Raw genomic sequence first — 22,711 nt, 5'->3', positions numbered from 1 at the left:
CACATTCTGTTGTCAAGGGTTATTAATTGACTACAATCTTTTTTTTTGGGGGGGGGGTGGGATTTAAAAAACTGTTTATTGCTCTGTGACTTCGTCTGGAAGCTGTTAACAAGACCCATGACAGCCAAGGGCCAGGTGTGCATCTAGATCAGCTAGATTCACGTGTCCACCTCCTGATGCATATAAACCTGGCACTCAGGGGCCCTGAGCAGTCAAAGGCAGGCTTCCTGGCAAATTGGTTAAATCCCAACAAGGAGAAATGATGCTGCAGATCATTTCCACCTCCCCAAATCCCATGTCCTAGATAATAAAGGAAAACGCCACAAGTACTGCTCCAAAATAAAACCGGCCCCGGTCCCTTATGTCTGACAGAGGAGCCAGGAGCACCGAGGCTCTGCAGAAGCCAGGAACTCAGCACCAGAAGGCACCCGCCCCTCCCTCACTGTTCAGTGACCTCCCCAAAGGAGTCCCCAGCCCCAAGGGTGCACTCCGGCCACGCTGCAGGAAGACCAAGGCAGGGAGCCCAGGGTTTCCAATCGGAGCTGTAGTTGGTCCTGCTGGGTATGGCGGAGCCCCAGCAACTGTGGCCCTCACAGACTCTCCTGGAAGACCCGGTGCAGGCTCTGGGCCAGGACATCAGTCTCCTCATAGCCCTCACAGCTTTGCTGCCAGCTCTCTGGCACCTGTTCCATGCCATAGTAGGCACCAGCAGTGGCCCCGGCCATGGTGGCAATGGTGTCTGTGTCCCCACCAAGTGAGATGGAATAGATGAGAGTCCTCTGGAGGCAGAGGGGATCTCGGGGTCAGGCTCCATGCAGCACAGGAAGCAATAGATGGCGGTGGGCACAGATTCAAAGGCAGCGATGCCACTCCCTAGCTTGGACACCACCTCCTCTCTGGTCACTGCGTTCTGCTCTAGAAGCTCCCCAATCTTCTTCAGTCGGCTGGAGTACGAGCTCCTCCATGCCCAACTCCCGGGCACCTGACACTTCTTGGGTGTCACTGTCCAGCTCCTCCATACGGGCCAGGAGTTGTTCAAGGAAGTGCTCACTGGACGACTCACCCTGCAAAGCCAGGTGCGCAGCCAGGGCCTGCAGGATGGCACCCTTGTAACCCAGGGAGGAGGCGTGTGTCAGCTGGGCCGAGAGCCGGGCAAACTTCTGCACATCCTGGACGCTGTTATAGGCCGGGGAGATGCCGGCCCCCCGCATGGCGCCCCCGTTGCCGTTGGAGCCTTTGCCATTAAACTGGGCCGGGACGGCTCAAAGCCATCACGGCACTCGGGGCTCAGGAGCTTCCTGAAGACGGTGATCACTCCAGCACCATAACCCCGTCAGGGTCTTTCTTGTACTCCTGAGCAAACCGGTGAGCCGTGTCCACCTCGTCGAAGGCCCCCTTGGCCAGCAGAGACTGCACCAGCGCCCGGCCCCGGCCGGCCGTGTCGTCGGTGTAGCAGAGTGCTTCTGGCCGCGCGCTCCCCGACAAGCCGGGGTCCGGCTCCAGATCCTGGACCTGACGCGAGACTGAAGTCAGGTCGGCGGTGTTGCGCGCCTCGTCGACGGCGCCCACGCCCACGCAGTCCCCGAGCAGCGCGCCCGCCAGGCAGCCTCGGAAGCGGCAGAGGGAGCGGGCCGCCGCCGTCATCACCGCCGCCGCCGCCGCCATCCGCGAGGACCGGCCCCCGTTTGACTACAATCTTGATTCTAAATTTAAAACAAACGTTACACGAAGGTCTCAATTTAAGAGATGATTTTAATAAAAGGTTTCACGTATAAAATTATTTTTAAATAATTAAGATACGACCTGTGCTATCTTTACTTCATCTTGCCACATCAGTCCCTATTCCTTATCCTAGAAATTTCATCCCACCAAAACTCAGAGCCTTCTTTTCGTCAGCTGCCTTATGCTACACTTCCAAATCCTCACAAAACAGTCACTCCTTCCTCCCTATTATGTGTATCAGCACTGCCGTCCCTGCAACACCTCCCATCACATCACAGTGTTTAAGCTTGCCTTTTAACTAAATGATGGGCTTCTAAAAAAAAGCAAAGAGAGACTGCTTACATCTATCTTTGTAACCAAGAGATTTACATAATGTCCAGTTCATGGCAGGTGTCAATCAACAGTAATGTGTTAATGAATTCCCCCAGTGACCAGGTTTAATTATAGAGAGGGAAGAATATATTAGGGCTATTTTTATATTAAGGGATGAATGACTAGCTTTTCAAAAGAGCACATAGGCTGACTCAAAGGAATGACTATTTGGTGGTGACATTGTGCTAGGGAGACAGTAGAATAGAAGAGATATTTTGAGGCAAGAGAGGTTTCCTAGGTTCCTCAATTCATTACTCCACGGCAATGACCTACTCCAACATGACGAGGTCTTGCTATGCTCTAAAGAAAGAAAGTACATCTAGGACATTGTCCTTGACGATGTGAGTTCTTCAAACTGAAAAATATTTTTCTTAAAATTAATGCTGATGAAATTCTAACACATATTGCAATCACATGGCTGAAAAAGTATTTGACCACATGTTAACAATACCAGTTTGATTTAAGAAATTATTATTGATACTTTTAGCATACACCTGTAGCTACAGAACCTAACTACCAAACATAGGGTGAGAATTCTTCTAAATTTCAGTTTATTAAGTTATAGTTTTTAAAATACTATAAAATATTGATTGTCCCTTTTATTTTTTTTCAGGTCCAACATTCACTTAACTTCCAAAAAATACATATTCTGCCAATAATTTCTATCTTTGTCCCTTGTTGCTCTTAGATCTTAATGGCTACACTGTATACTTGGAGTTCTTGGTAGTATTCGATTTAGTGTTTAATTATACTCTTCCTTCTATTGATCACTAATACATTCTTATATATGCCGTACCTCCCAATGAAAGTTCCTTGAAAGAGGGGTTGAGTTGCAGACAGCCATTCTTTTTTTTTTTTTTGCGGTACGCAGGCCTCTCCCATTGCGGAGCACAGGCTCTGGCCGCGCAGGCTCAGCGGCCATGGCTCACGGGCCCAGCCGCTCCACGGCATGTGGGATCTTCCCGGACCAGGGCACGAACCCGTGTCCCCTGCAGCAGCAGGCGGACTCTCAACCACTGCGCCACCAGGGAAGCCCCCCAGACAGCCATTCTTAATTTAAAAATGGGTTGTATTCCTAAAGTCATACATGTTTTCAACATATATTTATTGATCACCTATTCCCATGCCAGCCTCTGTGTTAAATATAGGGAATAAACACAGCCTACTCAATTGGAAGTTGATTTTTTTTTTAATTTAGAATGCATTATTCCACAGAAGCGGTACTTTTAAAGGAGGTTAGCTTCCCAGATGAACCCCACAAATCAATTTATATATCATATAGTTCTATTACTTTTATTCTTTGTTCCCCGCTCCCAATCCTATACTGTAAAAGTACTAACTTCATTCTCTCCAATAAGAATAAAATTTAAGTTGTGGCACACAAAAATATTTTCCACAAATGGCAGCAAACAAATAGTATTTCCATACTGCAATGAACAAAACAGGAGCTGAGACTCGGCCCAGCTCCTAGGGTAGATCTCAACTACTCTGAGTCCCTGAGCACGTGACTTTCTCCTGACTGTTCCTATGGAGTCAGAAGTGTAGCCAGACTGAAGGGAAAGATCCTTACCCTGTTTGAAAGAGAGGATTATTTTTGTCTCTCTACCACTGGAAGTGACCCAGGAAGGGATAGTTCTGACTACCCCTGGCTGTTCTCTCACACCCAGGAGAGGAAACAGCCTGGATGGTCCCAGGCAGAGTGTGACAGTGCAAAGAACTCTGGTCCCAATGCCGTCTCCAAGTTACTAAACTAGCCAGACCTGAAGTCTCACTTACTTCTGGAATTTCTAGGATGTAATATTATAATTTTCTTTTATCTGAAACCAGTTTATGTCAGGTTTGTATTACTTGCAGCCAAAACAATTCTAAACAACCCAGTATCAAACATGTTGGATTAGAGAACACTGTAATCTTCTATTCATCTTATTCTAATCCTAGCAATGAGTCCATCTATAATCTCCTATATCTGATTTTTCTGAGGTGTACTGGACAGATATCCCTTGCTTATAGAGGAACAATTTTTTGTTATGATTAGAGTCCTCAGTGCCTCACTTTTTTCCCAAAACAGAAAAAAAAAAAAAAAAAAAACTTCAGTTACCAAAGGAAGAAAATGGCAGGAAGCCCGAAAACAAGCTATTTTTCTTTTTCCACTTCAAATGATGCTCAAATCTTAGCCAGTTTCTTTTCAACAGTTCACCACTACCTCTAAAAATCTATGTGTGTGCTGCCTTGGTAGCTGCCCTGAATTCCAAATTACCCTGCACACCCGTTCCTAATCACGGAGATCTTGATTGGAACTAAATTTGTTCTCTGTGCAGAAATCACTCATGTTCCAAGAGCAGTTTCTCCTCTGGTCAAATTAGCTGTGTAAATATTACGAATAAAAATATATGCAGGGGCAAGTGGATTACAAAAAGGCATTTCCTTATAAGTGATCCATGTGACTCCAAATTAGAATGTGTCTTAAAAATAGGGAGAGCCTGGGAAAGATTAGTAGCCCAAAACAAATGGTGCCCATAAACTGCCCCAGATTTGTAGACCAAATTCTCAACAGCGTAAAGCTTGAAAAAAAAAAAAAAAGGGAAGAAACATGGGAAAGAGGGAGAGAGGAAAGTTTTAGGTATAATACTTTTAAATCCTAAAATACAAGCTGGATTTTGAAAAACAAGGCTGAGGTAGATTGGGCAGTATGTGTAGATTGAGGCTATCTTTGGCTTTTTCCAAATTTCTGCCTTTAAGATGTTTCCATCCTATTGAAAATGATTTAATTCATCCTTTCAGAATTTTTTTAAACAAATCACGTATTTAAACTTGTATAGTACTTAGAAAGGGAATAAACAAAACACACCCAACATCTTTTATTATTATATAAAGCCTGGAGAGGTTCTGTCTTCTCCTATGAAGAGTGTGGTGCTGTCTTCTCTTATGAAGATAATCAACCACATTATACAAGGCTGAAGGGCATAAAAATACACATTTGTAACACCATAACATTCTGCTGCTTTCCTTGGGAAAATCATATTTATCCTTGAACATCACATCTTAATACAGGGGGAAAGGTCAGCAGCAGAATATTGTTACTCATTTTCCCTTGTCTCCTTCTATTATACCATTTGCTTGGAATTTGTTCATTTGATCTTCATCTGAGAAGCAGAAGTAAACAAATCTTGCTAACTGTTCAGTCAGTTTCAAAACCAGCTAACACTGCTTATCCAGTGCTGGAATCTTAGACAACGATGATTATACTTTGATGCCATAATGTTCAGGAATCCTGTGGGCCAAAGGAAAACTATATATACATATATAATTTTGCCAGAAAAAGTTTCGTCTTGGAAAATTACCAAACATATGCCTAATTCCATTTGTATATTTTTAAAATAAAACTACTACCATGAACAGTAGTTAATGAGTGACAAGTGGTGAGTTGATTGTGGTTCAGAATGAACCATCTTATTAGAAAAAATATAGATACAAATTATACTTCAACACATACCCGAAATAGTTTCTAAATCCATACATCTAGTCCCCTGGGGTTAACTCTTATGCAAATCAATAGCTGAGTTTCTCGATTATCACATAATAAAATCATGCTAGTTCAAATTTAAATATTAATTACTGAAATATGCATCCTACAAAACTAGATACTGTTAAAAATTACTCTTCTTACGAAACTGCTTGAAAAGGAAGGGCTCTGTGTGTGTATGTGTGTTTGCTTTTCAAAAAGCTGAGGTATCTATTAGATAAGTGTGAAAAGGAAAGATATTCCTTCTTGGCCATATTACATAATGTCTTCATTTTTCTTTTTATTTAAGTATTTTATTTAAACATTTAAATTCAAGTCTAAATTCATCTGCCTTCTTGTCAAATGTACTACCACTCTCCCACTAATCCAATGGGTTTCCCACTAATCCCAAACAATCGCCTTCCCTCCAGACCAGTCTTTTGTTTTGTTTTGTTTTTTTGTGGTACGCGGGCCTCTCACTGTCGTGGCCTCTCCCGTTGCAGAGCGGAGCACAGGCTCCGGACGCGCAGGCTCAGTGGCCATGGCTCACGGGCCCAGCCGCTCCGCGGCATGTGGGATCTTCCCGGACCGGGACACGAACCCGTGTCCCCTGCATCGGCAGGCGGACTCTCAACCACTGCGCCACCAGGGAAGCCCCAGACCAGTCTTTTAATTTATCCTTCCAGATGCCTCGCTCAGTTCTGCCATTCTTATTATTATGACTTTGCTCCTGCTTGTGAAAAGTTGCAACATTTAGGACCATCCCACCATCACTTCTGTTTTACTTGTCCTGATTCTTTGCATTTTGACTGCCTCTTCTTATATAAACAACTTTTTGGCAATCAAGCCTAACTGATATATCTCACATGTCTTCATTACCAAACCACACATAAGTCATCCCTGGCAATTCAGCTCTTAATTGTTCTGATTCACTAACATTAGTGCTTTTTTCCTAACCACACTATAGACCTACAGAGAGCAAATAATTTGATCCTCTCATAACATAGCAACTTGAGCTACCGTACCTTGTACATTGATTGATTCTTCATAATTATATTTTCTGAAAATTCTAGCTACAGAAACTTGTCCCACAATATAATTTAATGGAAAAAAAACAAGTAGCAAAATAGGATATATATTTTAATTCGTGCTAAAAAATGTTATATTTTTACATTTCCATAGGCTGGAAAAATTCTAGAAAGCTACTAGACCCCCAAACTTCACAGTAACTACCTCTGAAGAATAAATAAGTAAGCAGGACTTTGGCAAGATGGCGAGAAGTGATGGGAACTATAAGAGGCTTTAATATTCCTTTGAAAAAATATTATAATGTTTGTTTTTATTTTATAGAATGAACATTATGATTTTCATAATTTCAAAACTAGCAAAAGACAGGGCTTCCCTGGTGGCGCAGTGGTTGAGAGTCCGCCTGCCGTTGCTGGGGACACGGGTTCGTGCCCCGGTCCGGGAAGATCCCACGTGCCGTAGAGCGGCTATGCCCCATGAGCCATGGCTGCTGAACCTGCACGTCCGGAGCCTGTGCTCCACAATGGGAGAGGCCACAACAGTGAGAGGCCCGCGTATCGCAAAAAAAAAAAAAAAAAAAAAAAAACTAGCAAAAGACAGAATTAATAAGTATTGTATGACTAACTTCCATTTTTATGAATACTCCATGTTTCTAGAGGTGCTGCTCAGCAATTCTAAATCACAAGGTCTGACCTTTCCCCCAGGAGACCTCTGGGCATGACAGTTCAGCCAGTTCAGCCACAGCTAATATATACGCACTGAAAAGCTCACCAGATCATAGCAAACTGTTCCCTCTTTGAAGAAAAAGTACCATATGGAGATAAATGTATTGATGATTCATAAAATTTGTATAACTTCTCTGTTTGAATCAATACCTTGTAATGCAGGGGAATATATAAATTGATCAGTGATCCTTCATCTAGTATTTTTTTTTAACATTTCTTTTTAACTTATGTCTCATTAAATGTGTTTGTTGTTTACAGCATTCTTTTTTTTTTTTTTTTTTTTTTTTTGCGGTACGCGGGCCACTGTTGTGGCGTCTCCCATTGCAGAGCGCAGGCTCCGGACGCGCAGGCTCAGCGGCCATGGCTCACGGGCGCAGCCGCTCCGTGGCACGTGGGATCCTCCCGGACGGGGGCACAAACCCGTGTCCTTTGCATCGGCAGGCGGACTCTCAACCACTGCACCACCAGGGAAGCCCAGCATTGCCTTTTTGATTTCCAGCTTACTTCCTGAAAAGCAGACCTTGTGACTCAGGTTTGGGTACAGCTAGTTTATTTGGGAAAGTGAGGCCAGGAAACTTACATGAGAAAATCAGAGACGTGAGATGGGAGAAATGTCAGTGAAGTTTGCAAATAGTCAAATAACCCCGGTAGAAAACTGGGGCTCAGTTGCCCTGAAGATGCTCTGAGAAATATTTTCCTTGGGGCTGGGGAGGCTGGAAGATTTGTACAATGATTTCATGCTTTTTTTGTTTGTTTATTTTTATTATTTTAGATTTTTTTTGATGTGGACCATTTTTTAAAGTCTTTATTAAATTTGTTACAATTCAGCTTCTGTTTTATGTTCTGGTTTTTTGGCCATAAGGCATGTGGGTCTTAGCTCCCCGACCAAGGATAGAGCCTCACCCCCTGCATTGGAAAGCAAAGTCTTAACCACTGGACCACCAGGGAAGTCCGTGGTAATTTTTTTTTTTAACATCCTGATTGGAGTATAATTGCTTTACTATGTTGTGTTAGTTTCTGCTGTATAACATAGTGAATCAGCTCTATGTATACATATATCCCAATACCCCCTCCCTCTTGCGACTCCCTCCCACCCTCCCTATCCCACCCTTCTAGGGGGTCACAAAGCACCAAGCTGATCTCCCTGTGCTATGGAGCTACTTCCCACTAGCTATCTATTTTACATTTGGTAGTGTATATATGTCTATGCCACTCTCTCACTTCATCCCAGCTTACACTTCCTCCTCCCCATATCCTCAAGTCCATTCTCTACATCTGCGTCTTTATTCCTGTCCTGCCGCTAGGTTCATCAGAACCATTTTTTTATAGATTCCCTATATATGTGTTAGCATACGGTAATTGTTTTTCTCTTTCTGACTTACTTCATTCTGTATGACAGACTCTAGGTCCATCCACCTCACTACAAATAACTCAATTTCATTTCCTTTTATGGCTGAATAATATTCCATTGTATATATGCGCCACATCTTCTTTATCCATTCATCTGTTGATGGACACTTAGGTTGCTTCCATGTCCTGGCTATTGTAAAGAGTGCTGCAATGAACATTGTGGTACATGTGTCTTTTTGAATTATGGTTTTCTCAGGATATATGCCCAATAGTGGAATTGCTGTGTCATATGGTAGTTCTATTTTTAGTTTTTTAAGGAACCTCCATACTGTTCTCCATAGTGACTGTATCAATTTATATTCTCACCAAGAGTGCAAGACAGTTCCCTTTTCTCCACACCCTCTCCAGCATTTATTGTTTGTAGAGTTTTTGATGATGGCCATTCTGACCGGTGTGAGGTGATACCTCATTGTAGTTTTGATTTGCATTTCTCTAATGATTAGTGATGTTGAGCATTCTTTCATGTGTTTGTTGGCAATCTGTATATCTTCTTTGGAGAAATGTCTGTGTAGGTCTTTTGCCATTTTTGGATTGGGTCGTTTGTTTTTTTGATATTGAGCTGCATGAGCTCCTTGTGTATTTTGGAGATTAATCCTTTGTCAGTTGCTTCGTTGGCAAATATTTTCTCCCATTCTGAAGGCTGTCTTTTTGTATTGTTTATGGTTTCCTTTGCTGTGCAAAAGCTTTTAAGTTTCATTAGGTCCTGTTTGTTTATTTTTGTTTTTATTTCCATTTCTCTAGGAGGTGGGGCAAAAAGGATCTTGCTGTGGTTTATGTCATGGAGCATTCTGCCTATTTTTTCCTCTAAGAGTTTTATACTGTCTGGCCTTACATTTAGGTCTTTAATCCATTTTGAGTTTATTTTTGTGTATGGTGTTAGGAAGTGTTCTAATTTCATTCTTTTACATGTAGCTGTCCAGTTTTCCCAGCACCACTTATTGAAGAGGATGTCTTTTCTCCAATGTATATTTTTGCCTCCTTTATCAAAGATAAGGTGACCATATGTGTGTGGGTTTATCTCTGGGCTTTCTATCCTGTTCCATTGATCTATATTTCTGTTTTTGTGCCAGTATAATACTGTCTTGATTACTGTAGCTTTGTAGTATAGTCTGAAGCCAGGGAGCCTGATTCCTCCAGCTCCATTTTTCTTTCTCAAAATTGCTTTGGCTATTCAAGGTCTTTTATGTTTCCATACAAATTGTGAAATTTTTTTGTTCTAGTTCTGTGAAAAATGTCATTGGTAGTTTGATAGGGATTGCATTGAATCTGTAGATTGCTTTGGGTAGTATAGTCATTTTCACAACGTTAATTCTTTCAATCCAAGAACATGGTATATCTCTCCATCTGTTTGTACCATCTTTAATTTCTTTAATCAGTGTCTTATAGTTTTCTGCATACAGGTTTTTTGTCTCCTTAGGTAGGTTTACTCCTAAGTATTTTATTCTTTTTGTTGCAGTGGTAAATGGGAATGTTTCCTTAATTTCTCTTTCAGAATTTTCATCATTAGTGTATAGGAATGCAAGAGATTTCTGTGCATTAATTTTGTATCCTGCTACTTTACCAAATTCATTTATTAACTCTAGTAGTTTTCTGGTAGCATCTTTAGGATTCTCTATGTATAGTATCATGTCATCTGCAAACAGTGACAGTTTTGCTTCTTTTCAGATTTGGATTCCTTTTATTTCTTTTTCTTCTCTGATTGCTGTGGTCTAAAACTATGTTGAATAATGGTGGTGAGAGTGGGCATCCATGTCTTGTTCCTGATTTTAGAGGAAATGGTTTCAATTTTTCACCATTGAGAATGATGTTGGCTGTGGGTTTATCATATATGGCCTTCATTATGTTGAGGTAAGTTCCCTCTATGTCTACTTTCTGGAGAGCTTTTATCATAAATTGGTGTTGAATTTTGTCGAAAGCTTTTTCTGCATCTATTGAGATTATCCCATGGTTTTTATCCTTCAGTTTGTTAATATGGTGTATCACATTGATTGATTTGTGTAAATTGAAGAAGCCTTGCATTCCTGGGATAAACCCCACTTGATCAGGGTGTATGATCCTTTTAATACGCTGTAGGATTCTGTTTGCTCATATTTTTTGAGGATTTTTGCATCTATGTTCAACGGTGATATTAGCCTGTCATTCTCTTTTCCTGTGACATCTTTGTCTGGTTTTGGTATCAGAGTGATGGTGACCTCGTAGAATGAGTTTGGGAGTGTTCCTCCCTCTGTTATATTTTGGAAGAGTTTGAGAAAGATAGGTGTTAGCTCTTCTCTAAATGTTTCATAGAATTCACCTGTGAAGCCATCTGGTCCTGGGCTTTTGTTAGTTGGAATATTTTTAATCACAGTTTCAATTTCGTTACTTGTGATTGGCCTGTTCATATTTTCTATTTCTTCCTGGTTCAGTCTCGGAAGGTTGTGCTTTTCTAAGAATGTGTCCATTTCTTCCAGGTTGTCCATTTTATTGGCATATAGTTGCTTGTAGTAATCCCTCATGATTCTTTGTATTTCTGCAGGGTCAGTTGTTACTTCTCCTTTTTCATTTCTAATTCTGTTGATTTGAGTCTTCTCCCTTTTTTTTCTTGATGAGTCTGACTAATGGTTTATCAATTTTGTTTACCTTCTCAAAGAACCAGCTTTTAGTTTTATTGATCTTTGCTATTGTTTCCTTCATTTCTTTTTCATTTGTTTCTGATCTGATCTTTATGATTTCTTTCCTTCTGCTAACTTTGGGGTTTTTTTGTTCTTCTTTCCCTAATTGCTTAGGTGTAAGTTTCGGTTGTTTATTTGATATTTTTCTTGTTTCTTGAGGTAGGATTGTATTGCTATAAACTTCCCTAAGTGGTATTTTTTTATACCATAGCCTGGAACAATTCCTTCTGAGAGATCAGGCCTATGAATAATCATTCTGGGTGAGAGAATGTTTGACTCATTACCATCATCATAGGGTAATTTTAGATTTGTTCTAGGGCAGCGGTTCTCCAACTTTTATATCGAGCATCAGAATCACCGGCAGGCCTTACTAAGAAGATTATTGGCCCCTCTCCCAGAGTTTGTATTGTCTTAGATGAATCTGCATTTCTTACAAGTCCATAGGTGATGGTGATGCTGAGGCTGCTGATCCAGGACCACTATTCCATGGGTACTGAGGTTAATTTTTGTCCCTAATTTTTCAAGTCTTTTGTTCTTTATTTTTCAAAGTCCAGTCTTTCCCAATTTAAAGCCTATGCCTTTTTGATTCAAATGAAATTGATATAAAGTAAATCAGCCAATTAAAATTTCAATACTATGGTAGAATCTCTGGAGCCTGGTAGTCCCTGGGACTTATTTTCTTTCTTTACTTTGATAAATTTCTCTGCCTTAGCACAACAGAATTTCTAAATTACCATTTACCTCCTCAGTACCTCCAATTTCTTACTAATTAACCAAAAGCAAAAATCCTTGAAATCATATGAGTAGATTAAAAAAGGAAAAAACAAAATCTCCTAAAAAAAAACACATCATCATCACCATTCTTATCTACCTGGAAGCATAGATATCTCTCATGAATGGAAATGCCAAAACCCAGACAATTTTCCCCACAGCATTTAAAGACTTTGGCATGTTTCATGATCAGTGATAGAACAGCTTTATTTCAAATGAATTGGAGCTCATTTGTTTGACAAAATAATTGGCAGCAACATGAAAGTTGCATATTCTTGCTACGATCTTAAGATTTTGTTTACTTGAATATTTGTTGAGTTAGCAGTCATAAGATGCCTCCTGTCCGTAAGATAGAAATATACGAGCTGCTCAGGAGGACAGCCTTCCCTGGCCTAGGCTTAACAGAAATATCTCTTTGGGGATTCATAAAGAAGACACTGATAAACAACACACTTAAGAACATTGATTCAATAAAGACTACAGGGACCTCCCTGGTGGCACAATGGATAAGAATCAGTCTGCCAATGCAGGGGACACGGGTTCGAGCCCTGGTCCGAGAAGATCCCACATGCCTTGGAGCAACTAACCCTGTGTGCCACAACTACTGAAGCCCTCATGCCTAGAGCCCGTGTTCCATGACAAGAGAAGCCACTGCAATGAGAAGCCTGTGCATCACAACGAAGAGTAGCCCCCACTCACCACAACCAGAGAAAGCCCACGCAGAGCAACAAAGACTCAACGCAGCCAAAGATAAAATAAAATTTAAAAATTTTAATTAAAAGAAAAGAAGACTACAATCATTTCTTATGAATGCTTCTCCTCACCTGCCTCAGTGCTTACTGAGGGCATGATGCCAAATACAGTTCAGTAAATTCCACTGGGTGACAAAATAATTTGGTAAAGTATACAACTGTCTGGTAGACTGGCAAATGTTAGAAAAATTGAAGACATGGATAAAATGCATATCCTTTGGGTGTTAGTCTCCAAATATTGTTTCTTGAGACAAAAATCTATGATAAGAATTGGGCAGCTGGAGAGGAAAAGGGGAGGCAGCGATAAACGCAAGGAGAGACTAGGGGTGTGCACCTTTCTGCTGGTGCTGCTGCCCTGGTGGTGGGTGTTGTTATCACTGTTGTGGGAGGCGTTGCAGTAGGCGGCAGCTTGGAGTGAGAGAAGAAGTGATTTATTCCTCGACTCTTCATCACGGTGCAAATGAGCAGGCAACCCTGGCCTTGTTTGGAGCCACCCTTGGTCTTTTGGCACCAGCTGTGTGTACTCTCCATGGGAGAATTGTTAAGTTCAAAGCCTGCTGGATAGGGCTCCAGCTGATTAAATGGCGGATTTTCTGTTGACCTACATGCTAAGCCCAGGTCCACTCCTGGGAAAAGCTTTAGCCAGGTAAAACTCATGAACGGCAAGGTACCTAAAAGGGCACCTTGAATGGACTGTCCAGGGGCAATTTCAACCCCTTTGTATTGACCTTTACAGAGATGCCTGAAGACCTGCTCCACACACATGTAAATACCACCATATATATTCTGAGAAACATAAAGAAGAAAGAAAGAAATGCCATATTCTGCCATTGTTCATGTACACTCTTAAACAATTTGTGTTGTGGAGTACAGAGGTGGGAGCATGTCCAAAAAGGACTATGTGTCTTTGTAAATAGAATATAAATGGATCCAGAAATGTCTGTGAAGAGGGCCCAAGAACACAGTACTTCCAAATAGTACATCCTAAAAACAAAATTTTTGCTACCTTCTCAATCCTTCCCTCTCAACCACATGGCTCCAAACAGGAAAATGTATTTTCAATAAGTAGGGGTGTGTGGTTATTAAGAATGCCAACCAAGGGAATTCCTTGGCAGTCCAGTGGTTAGGACTCCATGCTTCCACTGCAGGGGCCACGGGTTCGATCCTTGGTCCAGGAACTAAGATGCCATGTGGTGCAGCCAGAAAAATAATAATAATAAAATAAAACTTCACTTAAAAGAATGCCAACCTAGTCCTTTTATTGGCACATAAACAGAGGACTCAAATGCCCAAGCCGATTGCTGGTGTCTTAAATATTCCTTTTCCTTTGGGACAGCTAACTGAAGAGTTTCTTTAGGGTCTGATTTTCTTTCCAATTTCTACTTAATAGCTACCCTTTTTTTCTAAGATAATAAAGAAATAGGAATTTCTTAATTTTTTATCTGGGGAATTTAAAAACCTAATTTGAGGTTGACGATTTTCAATTGGATTAACACTGTAGTCCAGAAAAAGAAAGAGAGAGAGAGAGAAAGAAAAGGAAAGAAAGAAAGAAAGGGCAAACAACTTATTGCTCTGGAAAGATCAAAGTAAGAATAGATTTTTGTCTCTTTAAATTGTGTTTCTATGAGTACTATTTTTGGTTGAGATGAAATATAGACATTTATTGTTCACACTATTTAGACATGGAAAGTAGACACCAAATTGAGTTTTTAAATGATATTATAAAACTCTGTGCAGAGAAAGTCAAACGTGTTAACTTTTGAGTTGACGTATCATGTCAGTCCCACTATATATTGTGTGGTAAAAACATCAAGCAAGATAATAGAACATTTAACATTCAATTATCCATTTTATGAAGCTTATTTCTCATAAACATTTCAAATAAAATATTGTTAACTAAAAATTCTGTTTAAGCAGCATACATTTCTGGAAGTTAGGAAATTTAACCCATTCTTATTTGCATCTTACACAAACCTGGCACAAAACCCAAACTTTAGAGCCAAACTGCCTATGATTTATTCCTGTCTATGCCAGTCTCTTGTTGTTGGAGCAAACGAGTTGAGTTCTTTATGCCTCAGTTTCCTCCTCAATAGATAAAGATAATATTAGTGACTACCTCATAGATCAGTCAGTGGGAGAATTAAACGTCTTAACTCATGGAAAGATATTAGAACAATGTCTAGCACGTGCTCAAAATTTTCTTAAAGTAGTACTTTCTTACTTCATCATAGTAGTACTTTATGGAATGTATATTCCTTAGACTCTGTATCTTTTTTTTAATACACTTTGTCTGAGTGCTTTTTTAACCCCACAATCTTCTTATTTGCCCACAAATTTTTATTATGCCTAAGAATGTAATACTTAGACCAGATGAAAAAATAATTTATGAAAAATCAGGAGTCTGAGTTTACTGATAGCAAATTTGCATTTCCCAGAGGACTGGACCTTAGTTCTTGGGTCCTGAAGGTGTCCAAAATATAGCTTTGATCCTTAACACAGAAGGAACCATATATGTTTGTATAAACAGAGAAAGGAAAGTAGACATTTCCAAATGGGCAAACTTTTCAATAATCTTGTTCACAGTCACAAAATGCCCTTAAATTGCCCTCTAACCCCCTAAAAGCATGCCTGTTTGAACAGAAAAGAAATGCAAAAATAAGAATTCCAATTGAAAAGTGAAAGGAAAAGAGGGGAACTCTTCTGATTACTTTCACTAGTTATTAGACATTCATGCCAATATTATTGCTGTCCCCTGTCCTCCCACCTCAAAAGAGGAAAGAAAAAGTTACCACAGGTAGAAAATTGCTTCTGGCATTAATCCCTCTAGCTGAGATCAAGAATACACATATCAGTAATCTCTTCTGGAATCACCATTATTATTCATTTCAGTACCATGATGAAAATGCACGGGGGAAAAAAGGCTTGTGGGCCACTTTCAGAGAAACTCACAGAAGAAATAAAATGAATGAACATCTATGCCTACTAAAACCCCAATTTCATCCAACTAGATTAGGAAGCAGAAGCAAGGCCCCCTTTTCTTAGACTATTTATTCCCTTGAGGGTTTTGCCAGAAGGCAGACTCCTAAGTTATCAAACTCAGAATTTTCCTCAATTCCTTCTTTTTCCAGTTAGCTTCTTGCGGTTCACTCCATTACTAACTTATAGCGATAAACACCTGGAGTCTATCAAAAACAAAGAGAGGTTTATTCAGTGGGTACAGCCCTGCCTGGTGAGCACCCTGAGCAGAAACAAACTACATAATATAAGACTTGAGCAGGAATATGTTTTTTATGATGTGCCAGCATAAGGGGGATCAAAGGCTAAAGCCAAATAAATAGCAACTGGGCACCAGCAGAGGAAACATATTTAGACTTTAAAATAATCAAAAACAAACCCAAAGAACACTAACACCTTCCACATTCAGCAGTCATATTTTCCCTTTTTATACAGGGCTTAAACCTGTCAAGAGTTTGTGAAGCTAATCACTGAAACTAAAGTAGAAGCCTGCCTTTCACTGAGGTTGTGACAATAACCAAAAAGACTGGGCACGAATAGATGGACCCTTCCCCCAACCCCACCCCAGCCTCTTCAAGCCAACCCCCCCGCTTCCCTATTGGCCCATTATTGAATTTACCTTGGCCACGTTATGGAATTTGCCGGCTGACATTAATCCATTTATTGAGCTTGACTCCTCCTTATCTAAAACATCTCTAGGCAAACTGAAACAATCTGTCTGCCATCCACTGATTGGCAGGGCAAATTTTTCCAGGTGGTACAGCCACCTCCCCTCAAATGACTTGCCAAACTTATTTTGGTCTGCAGAATGACGAAAACAAGATCAGGGCAACCATTGTTCACTACCATGTTTAGTACCTGCAATGTATTTACATAAACAATTTTAAAAGATTAGTCTTCTTGAAAAAAAAAAAAAAACAAACGTTGAGGATGGGGTGCCCAAGCCAAGAGGAGGAGGTCGATGTGAGAGCAGAGAATTGACAGGCTCAACCCTTAGGGCAAAAAGCTACATCTGTATTTGATTTGTCAGGGATTTACATTAGTGAAACTTTAACTCTGCAGATGATACATAAGATTACACTTACAGAACAAGCTTATGCAAATATAGCTTAAACGCCATGGTATGTGGCCCAGACAGTGAATTTGGCAGATTTCATTGAGTCTGGTGGCTGGATCTAATAAATTCATTTACATGAAGGATTAGAACATCTGGAAAAGTAGCATGGCGGTTTATTGAAACATAAATAACATTAATTGAAAGGTTACAGGTATGCAAAACATTTCATGCAGGCGATGCAAAATGTTATAAAGCTGTTTCCCTATTCCACTAAAGAAAAGAGAAAAATATCTCGCTAATATAAACAGAAAGGGGAATTTCCAGGATCTAATTTAAATGTTCCTTCAGATAGTAAGAGTGAGAGAGGCAGCCCACTTCTTCATCCTGCTTTGTAATGAGCCCTCTTTTCCACCTCGGGTCTGTGCTGCCCTCTTGATACACATCTCACGCACTAATTAGCAGCAGCAAGGTAGTGACATAATTAAATTTATTTTCAGTTACAAATCCCCAAACTGTCATGCCATTTTGCAGACGGAAAAGCATGGTCGAGGTCTCCAGCTATTTCTTCAATGAGTTTATTTTTATTTTAGCACTGTAATGTATACTCACTGGTAATGTGGATTGCCGGTTAATGTCTCGTGGAGTTGGTTACCATAAGCATAATAACAAATTACCCAGAGGAAAATGAGCAAAGATTGATATCATATGATTTAAAAGCTGAGAGGAAAGCTCAGGTGGTTTACAATCAGTTGAGTACCTCAAGATTAATTTATAACTTGGTAACCCATTCAAATTCCCGTTCATCATTTATTCTCAAATAGAAAGATGGCTTAAACTGTTCAGTCACCCAAAATACCTCCTGCCCATAGCAAGAGCAAGACATTCCTTTTAAAAGGATCGTTTTCATTATAAGTCATTAGCAAAATGCTGACTTTGAGAACTCATGTAAATGAGGAAGCAGGAAATCTAGTATTCTCTCAGGTATGGAGACAGCGTGGAGCCCACTTCAGAAACTCTATGTGGATTTGACCTAAAGCAATCAAGTACAGAGTTGTTTGACCAAAATTGAAAGAGAACCCCTGGCAATTTTTTTTTAATGAAAAATAAGATGTAATGCAGTGATTGATATACTTTGGAGAATCATAAGATTTAAAAAAGAGAGAGAAAAATATTCTAGATGATCTTGTTTCCGATAATATTAAGAAAGTGGACCACGTGACTTTTGCCTTTAACGCAGCTGATAGAATCAGAAAATAGAAGAAATCTTTACTGACCATTCACATTTCAACTCCCACCATCAGAAATACAATTCATAGAATGTATAGAATTTTGATACTGCTCTTGAAATGGTTTCTCTCATAACCAGTAACTGGAATTGGTCAAGTGCAATATATTGGCACAGTAAGTTTATTTTTGTATGTAGACGTTTTTTAAAAAAAGACATTAAAAAGCAAAGATTTTTCTTAAATAGTTAAGCATAATAGACACATTGCAAAAAAAAAAGTCATGTTTATTAATTACCATGACTCTCCAAAAAATAGTAAATTTGCTATTTCCAAATTTTCACACAGAAGTGTCATTTGGCTGCACGGTGCTAGAATATGAAATATTCATCAGGGAATATATTTTAAACAGATTGCCCTTGGCCACCTAACAAAAAGAAGTATAATCTTCATAATACTGATCAGGCCTTAGTGGTCATAGTAATTTATGCTGTAATCAGAATGACCAATAATAGCCTACCCATAGAATTAAATCCTCAGGATAACTCAGAAGGGTAGTTTCTGTAGATACTTTCAGAAAAGTGTCTTAGACAACAAACATCACGATGTTCATCTATGCTTTTGCATATTTTTGACACTGGGAAGGTAGAGTTAACAGGAAGTGTTCACTGACTTCCTCTAAATCATCGAATGAGGTTTCAATAAGAGTTCCTCAGCCACATGGGATTTTAGGAGAAAAAGCCACAGGTGATGAGCATACATGGAGCTCACAGAGGTCAAATTCAAGGACTTGTTTCCTATGACAAGTCATCCGTAGTATTTGTGAGTTTGACCTAGGTAAATGAGACTACCTACTGCATTTATGTGATTGTGACATTATCTAGATTTTAGAAAAGGTGCCAGCACCCACAGTACTTAAAAAACAGTGCTGCACGTTTGCAAGACACTATGATTGAACAAGAACAACTTATGGGTACCAAGGTGATGAAGCAAAAGGCAGGTTTGGTGTACAGAGAGGAATCTTGTTGTTGACTGTTCACTAGTTTGGATACCTTGGACATCATATTCGATGTGTCTTACTTTCCTCAGCTGTAAAGTGGGAATAATAATAATACCTACCTGATGGTACTGCAGTAAGTATCAAGTGACTTTATATAGATGTATATATATATCTCACCCTTAAAGTTGTGCTTGGAACATATACAAGTCTTTGTTTACTGCTGCTATTGCTACTGAAACCAACATGCCCAGTGGAGCACAGCATATAATAGCTACAACTTTCCTATAACTTCTACTGGCATTTCTATAAGGAGCTGAATAATGGCGATAGGTTGCAGAGGATTCTTCAACAATGTAAACTCATTTAATTCCAAAACAAGTAATAGTAACTAGAGGCCTGTGGACAGCTCACCAATATGGAAAAAGGAAAGAAGCATTTCTTAAAGAGAAATCTTAAGATGACTAAGAATGACTTGTTTCTGAGACATACAACAGAGTGAGAAAAGCCTTAGACTAAAGGTAATCATTCGTAAGAGTCAAGAGAATGAAAAGAAAGAGAAAATTGAAAGAAAAAAAAATGTTTGTCAAGGGAATGAGGTAAGAACAGGTGAAGCACCATTGAACCCGGAGATTAAAAGGAGAGTATATAACCATTAAAAGGACGTGACTTCCCCAAACCATCTTCAATAGAGTTATCGGGAAGCAAGGTTCTGAGAAGTACTGATATATTGTCAAATCAACCAAATTGTACAGAATCTATTTAAAACTCAATTTAAAGTCCAGAAAGATACGTAAAGTACACAAGCATTATCTTAAATAGAATGAAGGAGTTAAGTTCAAAATATTTTGGAAAGAAAAGAATGTTAAAAGATACCTGTTTCCACGACTTCAACAGTTACTGCCCTACATGCACACAAACTTCATCGTGACCTCATGGGCATCTGACCCATAACAATACCTGGACGTACTTCAGACTCCTCAGGCATCACTAGCCCATCGTCTCTTTCATTGCCCACTCCTCCAAAAATCTCCCCCTTGTTTGTCCGCAAATGACATCATCATAGTACCAAGTGTCCAAACTCAATGCCTCCCTTTCTCTCTTTCAGTCTCCTCCTTAAACAATAAAACAGTAAATTATGTTGACTCTGCCTCCTCCATTTCTGTCACATCTATATAGCCCATCCCCTCCTAGCCACTGCCTTGTCCAAGACATACAATCATTTCATCCACCTGCTTAAAGTCACCCACTCCTTTGCCTGTAAGTGGAAGTTCAAACTCCTTGGTACAGCATATGTGGTTCTTTACAGTACCCAAGACAGGCATGGGGGATTCTTACTGGGGCTGATTTTCGTCTGTGATGAAGAGTGCATTACTTCTCTGGAATTTTTTCTTCTCAGTCTAGATCAGAAAAAAAAATGACAAGAGAAAGAGCACCTCACCAATCACATTGCTCCCCATTGAGTCAGTTCATCAAACTTCTCTCTATCACACAACATACCATGAATTTTTCACAACTCTGGACATTTGAACATGTTATTTCTTCTCTCTCCAACTGGCGGGCTCCTACCCATCCATCAGGATTCAGCTCAAATGTCACCTGCTCTATGCAGCTTTCCTCAACTTCCCAAGGCAAAGCTTATTCCTCTTCACTGTGTTCCCACAGCATTGTTGGACCTCTCTCATGAAATATATTTTTCATTTAAAATCTCAATAGCCAGGATCTCTAAGGCCAAGTACAATTCATGGGATATACTTAATGTATGTCTAACGGACAACTGAATCTAGAGGTGTCTAAAATGACAGTTCCATCAGAAGCAGGTAACAAAGCAAATGTATCAATTAAAATAATTCCTTAATGGTGGATGGAAATCAGTTAAACGGAAAAAGATTCCCAGAAAATACGGTTGGCACAAAACATAGTTAAAAATTAGCCTAAAAATGTCTCAGAAGAAAAATTTATATTTCAAATCATTATTTACTTGTGGTTCTAACCTTGAGAACACTTTAGGTGGATGAATGTGTTCAGACTTGTGGTGGAAAATCTAAGTTTTTCATTGTCTGGTATAAACCAAGGAGTACACCAACTACCCCTTACCTTTTACCCACACTTGCCCCAGTCACTTTTTTAGTCTTTGATCTGGTCCAAAAATGTGTCCATTGTCAACCTTTCACCCTACTTCCAAATCCCGTTTCTATCCACATTCATGGGCAAAAGTGGGTGGCAGTGACTACTTGACACTATCACAAAACCAGAGTAGAAAAAAGGAATGAGAGGCCAGTTCCTGATGGCCCAGCCAGTTGAGGACATTTCTATGACCCAGCTGGGATATTGGGAGGGCACTTACTTTCAGGGCTTCAGCAATAGATTACCTTCCTTGGCTCCATATTTAACTTCCAGCCATGCCAAACAATTCCAGTGATTCGTTTCACCCTTTCTTACCTTAACCTGAATACTATCTATGTGAAGACTACACTCATCTGTACACATAGGCCAGGCCTACCATCAGGAGAGACACTTATATTTCCAGCCCCAAACATCAGTAACATTCATTCTAGTCATTTCCATAAGACAGTTCCATAGTTTGACACCTGTCCTGAGGTTCTGTGATTGACTGTAAAGAAGGCTGGTAGGTCAATTTTAAAACATGGCCTCAAAATTCTTGACATTCTCCTGTTGAGAGGTGGGTCTATGTTCCTGTCTCTTGAATCTAGTCTGTGTGATTGCCTGACCCACAGCCAGAGGAAATGCTGCTGTGCTTTTGTGCTCAGACCTTAAGAAACTGGCAATTTCTACTTCCTGTCTCTTGGGACTCTTGCTCTTGGAACATAGCCACCATACCCCTAGGAAGCTCAAGTAGCTCATATAGAAAGGAACTAAAGGTCCCAGCTCACAGCCCTGGCTGAACTCCTAAACTGACAACCAGCACCATCTTGCCAGCTGACAAAGATTTTTTGCTTGAACAAACTTTAGTCAGGCTCCTGAACTTTTTCCTGGGCCTGTCTGTGCACTTCCTTGTAAAATCTAGTTTTAGGAAAGACCCTGCTAAGTCAGTTTAACCAGAACCTCCTCTACCCCTGATATCTGATCACCCTTGATATCTGATCAAGTTTCTCATCTGCCATCATTCCCCAGGTGATGTCTGATCACCCTGGCCTGTCTTCAGTGGGAATCCTGTTAGGTTAGTTTAGCCAGTATCCCCCTTACCACTGATGTTTCCTCTTAGTAAATTTCCATCCACTGCCCTCAACCCTTCTCCTTGGCTACAAATTTCCACTTGCATGTGCTGTATTCAGAGTTGAGCCCAAACATTCTCCCCCAGTGTTAAAGCCCACTGCAATAGTTCCCATCCTTATGGTGATAGTCCTGAATAAACTATGCCTTACCAACATTAACAAATGTCACTGAATAGTTTTTTCTTTAACACAGCCAATATGAATGAGTCATCCTGAAAGTAAATCTTTCAGACCCCAGCTAACTTCCCCATC

The 22,711-nt window shown here is 40.1% G+C and overlaps 1 pseudogene across 1 annotated transcript in view; it reads right to left on the bottom strand.

Annotated features, from left to right (window-relative positions):
- Nucleotides 1-325: 325 nt before the first annotated feature.
- LOC307195650 (ADP-ribosylhydrolase ARH3-like) overlaps nucleotides 326-22,711 on the bottom strand; it is a 103,222-nt pseudogene continuing 80,836 nt past the window's right edge. Inside the window, exon 2 of the transcript XR_013831774.1 lies at nucleotides 326-1,703. The product of XR_013831774.1 is annotated as an ADP-ribosylhydrolase ARH3-like (transcript). The remainder of the gene's footprint in view (nucleotides 1,704-22,711) is intronic.

This window comes from Stenella coeruleoalba, assembly GCF_951394435.1.
Source record: "Stenella coeruleoalba genome assembly, chromosome: 12".
NCBI lineage: Eukaryota > Metazoa > Chordata > Mammalia > Artiodactyla > Delphinidae > Stenella > Stenella coeruleoalba.
Note: the sequence above shows the minus strand (reverse complement) of the source record. Positions and strands in the feature narration are given on the sequence as shown.